Source organism: Tasmannia lanceolata, unplaced genomic scaffold (assembly GCF_043159265.1).
Source record: "Tasmannia lanceolata isolate RefF3 unplaced genomic scaffold, GAP_Taslan_0.1 ptg000006l, whole genome shotgun sequence".
NCBI classification, from domain to species: Eukaryota; Viridiplantae; Streptophyta; class Magnoliopsida; order Canellales; family Winteraceae; genus Tasmannia; species Tasmannia lanceolata.
Window position 1 is genome coordinate 20,626,733 of NW_027518683.1, and position 7,800 is coordinate 20,634,532.

Sequence of the window (7,800 nt, forward strand, 5' to 3'; positions counted from 1 at the left end):
TAGATTTACCATTATCAGGTGCATCCTTTACTTGGTCTAGAGGTCAGAGTCGGAGTCGACTTGATCGTTTTCTTCTCAGCCAAGATTGGGTTGAGGCGGTTCCGGAAGTTTATCAGAAAGTTCTTGCTCACTCGGTCTCTGATCATTGTCCTCTTGTTCTTGACCTCAGATTGGAATCATGGGGTCCTCCGCCGTTTAGATTTGAAATTGCTTGGCTTAGAGATCCTTGTATGGAAGAAAATTTGGGAGGTTGGTGGGCTTCTTGTCTCGCGGAGGGCCGGCTGATGTGGTGATTGGTAAGAAGTTAAGATATGTGAAGAAAAAGTTAAAAGAGTGGGTTAAAGTAAAGAAGTTACAATCTTTTGGGAGAAAACAATGGTTGGAGAAACGTATATTGGAGTTGGTTGCTTTAGAGGAGAGTGGTCTGGATTCAGAGGAGGATGGGGAGGAGTTGGGGAGGGTTAAGATAGAATATAAAGATGTGCTTCTTCATGAGGAGATTTCTTGGCGGCAAAAATCAAGGTTGAAGTGGTTGGCTGAAGGTGACAAAAACACTGCATATTTTCATGCTATGGCGAGTGCTCGAAGGAGGAGGAATAGAATTGAATTCCTCAATGAGAATGGAAAAATATTGTCTGGTAAGGAAGATGTTTCAAAGGCTATCCTTGAGTTTTTAAGTCTTTGTACTCTGCTGATGACATTACCCGTCCTATTCCGGAAGAGGTGGCTTTTGGTAATCTGAGTTTGGAGGAAAATAATATCTTGGAGAGGCCTTTTGAGGAAGAAGAAATTGAAAGAGGAGTATTCTCTCTAGCTAAAGACAAGGCCCCTGGCCCTGATGGTTTTAGCTTAGTCTTCTTTCAATCTTGTTGGGCTTTTGTTAAAGATGATATTCTAATATTTTTTAAAGATTTCTTCGAGGGATTGTCTCTTGATCGAGGAACAGGAGCTACCTTCATAGCGTTGGTACCTAAGGTGGAGGGTGCTTTGAAGGTGTCTGACTTTCGTCCGATTAGCTTGGTGGGGTGCCTCTATAAAGTGCTAGCAAAAGTTTTGGCTGAGCGCCTTAAGATGGTTCTTCCTTCTATTATTTCGAATAGTCAGAGTGCTTTCGTAAGTAAGAGACAAATTTTGGATTGCTCCCTAATTGCTAATGAAGCTATTGATTCTTACTTAAATAGTGGTAAGGGTGGGGTGTTATGTAAGCTTGATATGGAGAAAGCCTATGATAGGGTGGATTGGAATTGCTTGGATTACTTACTTGGGAAAATGGGTTTTGGTTGTCGGTGGAGAGGATGGATGAGGAAATGCATCTCTTCAGCTTGGTTCTCTATTCTAATTAATGGCTCTCCTAAGGGTTTCTTCAAGTCATCTAGGGGCTTAAGGCAGGGGGACCCTCTTTCCCCCTTTCTATTTGTTATTGTTGCTGAGACTCTGAGTAGATTGATGTATAAAGGAAGCAGGATGGGTTTGTTTGAAGGATTCTTTATTGGGAAAGATAAAGTGGAAGTGTCTCTCTTACAGTTTGCAGATGATACGCTCCTCTTCTGTGCTCCTGATATTAGTCAAGTTCTAAACCTTAAGGCAACTCTTAAATGTTATGAAATGATTACTGGCCAACGCTCCAACTTTCTAAAGTCTAGGTTGTATGCTCTTAACACCTCCCCATCTGTTGCTTGTGGCTTTGCAAAGATTTTGGGTTGTGCTTTGGATTCCCTGCCCTCTTCTTACTTAGGTCTTCCCTTGGGGGTTGGTAGACTGCATAAATCTTTATGGGATCCTATAGTACAAAGAATTGAGAGAAGACTGGAAACTTGGAAAAGAAATTTAGTATCTAAAGGAGGAAGGTTGACTTTGGTTAAGGCAGTGTTGGCTAATATTCCAGTATATTATCTTTCTTTGTTTAAATGTCCTGCGAGTGTGGTGTTGAGAATTGAGCAAATCCAATGTAGGTTTCTTTGGGGAGGCTCTGATAAAAAGAAAGGCATCCCTCTGGTGAAGTGGGAATCGGTTTGTCTTCCGATCAAGTGTGGAGGTTTGGGTATTAGAAGAGTAAAAGAATTTAATCATGCTCTCTTAGGTAAAATGGCTTTGGCATTTTGGAGTGGAGCAATCCTCTTTGTGGGTGAAGGTGGTTGGGAGCAAGTATGGTTTTCTGAATGGGAATTGGCAATCTGCCTGTGATTTGAAAAATAAAAAGTTGACAATTTGGAGAGATATTCAAAGGCTGAGTCATGAGTTTGAGAAAGGTATTCGGTTTAAAGTTTATTTGGGTGATCGTATCATATTTTGGTTGGACCCGTGGTGCTCGGCTGAGCCGCTTAAGGAGCTCTTTCCAGATCTATTTCTGGTTGCTTCTCAAAAGAATGCGTTGGTTGCCGATTGTTTTGATCGGTCTGAGCTTGGGGTGGTCTGGAATCCGAGTTTCAGAAGGAATTTCTTTGTTAGAGAGTTGGCTTCTATTGCTCAATTGCGAAAGTTGATTGAAGGGTGTTATATCAAGAGGTCTGGGTCTGATAGAAGAATCTGGATCTGGAATCCATCGGGTTTCTTTTCAGTTAAATTTTTTTACTTTCAACTTGTGCCCTGTGGTTTACCTTCTATTTCAGCCAAGGTATGGTCATTTCAGTGCCCTCTTAGGGTTTCCTTTTTTGGTTGGGTAGTGAGTCGTGGTTGCATTCAAACTATGGATTTTCTTAGAAAAAGAGGGATGTGGTTAGTGGACCATTGCCCCTTATGTTTGGAAGATGGAGAGTCTATAGATCATCTTTTTATCCACTGCAGGGTTACTAGAGAGGTTTGGGGCCTTATTTTATTGCGGTTTGGAATATGCTGGATTTTTTCGAAATCTATCTCCGAGGTGATTAAGAGTTGGGAGTCAAACCCTTGGAAGAAGAAAGGGAAGGTTTTATGGAAGATTTGTCTTTTGGCCTCTTGGTGGGTTATGTGGAAAGAAAGGAATTCTAGGGTGTTTGATGGGGTGGCTAAATCTCCGTATAGACTTTACATCAAAATTATTGCGGTCTCCATATTGTGGGCTAGAAGTACCCCTTTGTTTAGATTTGTATCGGCTTTTGATCTCTGGGAGGGTTGGCGGATAGTGTGCAATGATAGGGAGAGAAGATCCATGATTGTTCAAAAGTGGGAAGCCCCTCCTAATGATTTTATTAAACTAAATTTTGATGGTTCTTGTTTAGGCAATCCGGGTCCTTCAGGTGTTGGGGGTCTATGCAGAGATTCTTCTGGTTGGTCTTGTGGGCCTATTCTGGTCCTATTGGAATATGTGATTCTAGTGAAGCGGAGGTTAGGGCGGCTTTCCATGGCATCAAGCATCTGAATAAAGAGTCCTATAATAAGGTGGTTGTAGAAGGGGACTCCTTAAATGTGATCAGTTGGCTTTCGGGAAAGGTTGACCCTCCTTGGAGGTTTCTCTCCTTCTTTGATGAGATCTCATACTTAATCTTCGGATCTTCTATAGCCTTTAATCATGTTAGGAGATCAGCTAATGGTGAAGCAGATGCTCTAGCGAGATCGGGTGTGCCTAGGTTGGGTCTGGAATGGTTCGACTATTTTCCGCCTTGAGTCATTTTATTTTGTTGTTTATCTTTTAATGTAATCTTTGAGAACCATCTCAGTTTCTCTTCCTTCAATATATAATTTACCATTTCAAAAAAAAATAAAAATAAATAAAATAAATCGACCCCCATATATCTTAAATCGACTCCCCATGTGTCTTTCTCTCTCCTCTGGGTTAGAGAGAGGGAGAGAGAGAGAAAGAAAGAGGAGAGAGATAGACACATGGGGAGTCTATTTAAGATATTTGGGAGTCGATTTATCAATGCCTTTATTTTAATGGTTGTTATCACTTAAATGTAACTCATTCCACGGGGGATGCAAAAAATTATTAGTCATCAGAAATAGAAAGAAGCATTTTTATATTCCTTTGAAAAAACAAAAAAAGATCTCTCCTATTCTCTCTTGTAATTAGTGCTCCCAACCATCATATTTTGATAATGGCACTAATCACCTTGTTTTATACTTTTCTGATTCGCTTGTGAGAGCTATTTGGGAATTCTAACAGCTTTTTACAACTAGTTAAAGAAAGTGTAAAGCCAAGAGATGAGTGCCATTAACAAAAAATATGGTACATATAATATTCGTGCATTCTGAAGTTAACGTTTATCTGTACAAGTAATTGCATTGACTCCACAAGTAAGTAGCGTTCACTCCTCATGCATGAAATATACACTTTTCCACTTCGTCTATATATTATCAAACAGAATGCTTTACAAGAGAAAGCTCTTTAAAAGACTTTTTGAATCTCTAGCAAGACTTCAGCAATGTTTACCAAGATATTTCTGGTGCTTCTCCTCATCAAAATTACAGCTTCTAACAATGATGGCTTCACCTACAATGGATTCTTCAGGGCCAAACTGAGCTTCGATGGCATAGCGGAAATTACACCCAACGGCCTCTTGGAGCTAACAAACGGCTCAAAGCAAAGCACGGGTCATGCCTTCCACTCCATGCCCCTCCAATTTAAAAATCCTACCAATGGTACTGTTTACTCCTTTTCTACTACTTTCGTCTTTGCAATTTTCGCCACTTATCATGATTTAAGTGGCAATGGTATTGCCTTGGTCATCGCCCCCTTGAGAGATCTCCCTGGGGCTCTAGGGAGCCAATATCTGGGTCTCTTCAATTCGAGCAACACTGGGAATTCTTCTAATCATGTTCTTGCCACTGAGCTGGATACCATCCAGAACCCCGAAATTGGAGATATCAACGATAACCATGTAGGAATCGATATCAACAGCGTAAATTCTACTAACTCGGCCCCTGCAGCTTATTACAGTAATGAAAATGGTGGGATCAAGAACTTGAACCTTATTAGTGGAGAACCAATGCAGGTTTGGATAGAGTACAATGGTACAGATAAGAAACTTGATGTAACAATATCTCCAGTCAAGAAACCTAAACCTAATCGCCCTCTCTTGTCTTCGAAGGTTTTTAATCTTTCGTCTGTCATGTTAGAAGATATGTATGTGGGGTTTTCTTCATCGACAGGATCGTTTCCAACTTCTCACTATGTTATGGGATGGAGCTTTCAGATGAATGGAAAAGCTCAAGAACTTGATCTATCGCGTCTTCCTAAGCTTCCTCGGAGAGGTCCCAAAAAGAAATCGAAAGTATTGACAGTTGGGTTTGTTAGAATATGTGTGTGAGATCCAACGGTTGGATTGGGTTAAGATCTCACCGTTGGATCATCTTAGAGGTAGATTGGGTAAGTTGGCTAAATGAAGCAAGTTGATAAATTAGCCAAGTGGATTAGAAGAGGCAAGCAAGAGAGATTAGGAAAGTAGATTTGATTAGGTAGATTTGATTAGGATTATTTCCTTCTATAATTATCTTAATTCCATTCTATGTTTATCATGTATGTGCTCAGTATAAGCACACCTTGAGCTCTGATACCATGAAGAGTTTTTGGAGATGTTCACCAATCTTGGATTTCTTGGATGCTTTACAATAATCTCAAGGTGTGCTTATATAGAGCACTTACATGATAAACATAGAATGGAATTAAGATAATTATAGAAGGAAATAATCCTAATCAAATCTACCTACTCAAATCTACTTTCCTAATCTCTCTTGCTTGCCTCTTCTAATCCACTTGGCTAATTTATCTAGTTGCTTCATTTAGCCAACTTACCCAATCTACCTCTAAGATGATCCAACGGTGAGATCTTAACCCAATCCAACCGTTGGATCTCACACACATATTCTAACATGCCCCCTCAAACGTATATGGATTGAAAATCGATATACGTTTGACAATAAAAAATAAATCTCACACACATATTCTAACAGGGTTGCCCACAATTACAACAGTTTTCATGTTAGTGATCCTCACCAGCATTCTACTTACTGTCAGAAGGAGGATCAAATTCGCAGAGATACTCGAGGATTGGGAGCGTGAATATGGGCCACAAAGGTTCTCATACAAGGATCTATTCAGAGCAACCAAGGGCTTTAGAGGTGAAGAGCTTCTGGGCATCGGAGGTTTCGGTAGGGTGTACAAAGGTGTGTTACCTTCCTCCAAAGTCGAAGTTGCTGTGAAGAGAGTCTCTCATGAATCAAGGCAAGGGATGAGGGAGTTTGTAGCAGAGATCATCAGCATTGGAAGGCTCCGGCACCGGAACTTAGTAGAGCTACTCGGATATTGCCGGCGTAAAGGAGAGCTCCTCTTGGTCTATGATTTCATGCCCAATGGAAGTCTTGACAAATTACTCTTTGATCAACCCATTTCTGTTCTACAATGGAATCAAAGATTTCAAATCATCAAAGGAGTAGCTTCCGGGCTCTATTACTTGCATGAAGAATGGGAGCAGATTGTCATCCACAGAGACATCAAAGCGAGCAATGTTTTACTAGATCATGAATTCAATGGAAGATTAGGCGATTTTGGTCTATCGAGATTATATGATCATGGAACCGATCCTCAAACCACTCATGTGGTCGGAACTCTAGGTTATATGGCACCGGAGTTAAGCAGAACTGGCAAGGCAACGACAAGCACCGACGTGTTTTCCTTTGGGGCCTTCATACTCGAGGTTGCTTGTGGAAGGAGACCAATCAATCTACGGGCATCTGCAGAAGAAGTGGTTCTTGTAGATTGGGTTTCAGAATGTTGGAGGAGAGGCATAATTTTACAGAGAAGTGATCCGAATCTGGGAACTGATTACCCGGTGCAAGAAATGGAGTTGGTGTTGAAGCTTGGATTGCTCTGTTCGCATCCTGTGCCATGCACTAGGCCAAGCATGAGTCAGGTCATGCAGTTTCTAGATGGGGATGCTCCTCTACCTGATCTGTCTTCAAATAAATTTAGAGTAAGTCCTTTAGAAGTGATCACAATGAAGGTTTGGAGGTTTTCACCATGTCAAATCCTCTTTTGGACAGGTCAGGTGGATACTCGTCGTCCATTGGGGATTCAATCCTCTCTGGGGGTCGTTGATTCTGATGCAGATGCATCTAAGCGGTTTGAAGGCTGGACATTTCAAATCCATGATCAGACCCCTACGGACTATTGGATCAGCGAACCAACTGTCCAGATCTGTAAAAGATTTCCTTTATAGGTGCAATACAAACTTTTTATAGTATATGGTGTAAGCCCATATAGTCGTCTAATTTTCAGAAAGTATTGTACGGATCACACCACATAAAGATCCAGACTGTCCATTAGATGGGCTACAACGTAAATAGGGTGTGACAAAAATCATTTCCATAGGATGATCCCAACCCTCTGATCTGTAAAGGTTTCCATGATACGTAGTTCCTCTATAGATCTGAGGGCTAAGATCATCCTATAGTTCCTCTATAGATCTGAGGGCTAAGATCATCCTATAGAAATGATTTTTCGGACACAAACTATTTACATTGTGGCCCATAAAATAAATAGATTGGATCATCCTATGGTGTGGGCGCTACAATACTTTTTGATAAAAAAACTGGAATCCATCCAAATATTGTAAATTAGTCGGGTGTTGTGGTAGTAATTGTGTTGTGGGGAAACTTACACGGTTCCACATCCTTGCCTAGAATTTCCATGTTCCAGTTGATGCTTCTGTTAGACTTTCCTATAATTGCAGAACTATCACTCCTTCAGTATTAATGATTTTCAGGAAAAGACGGGCAGGAGTGGAAATTTTGGCAAAGCAATGGAAAATATCTTTGCCGTTTTCTCTGGGGGACTGATATAGGCACCGCTATATTTAAGACTTTCGGATTTGATGTTAATAGCAT

At 40.8% G+C, this 7,800-nt stretch overlaps 1 pseudogene across 1 annotated transcript; it reads left to right on the top strand.

Moving 5' to 3' along the window:
- Positions 1-4,044: 4,044 nt before the first annotated feature.
- LOC143880062 (L-type lectin-domain containing receptor kinase IV.1-like) lies at positions 4,045-7,157 on the top strand (annotated as a pseudogene). The gene is made up of 2 exons (XR_013251479.1): positions 4,045-5,201; positions 5,868-7,157. The product of XR_013251479.1 is annotated as an L-type lectin-domain containing receptor kinase IV.1-like (transcript).
- The last annotated feature ends 643 nt before the right edge of the window (positions 7,158-7,800 follow it).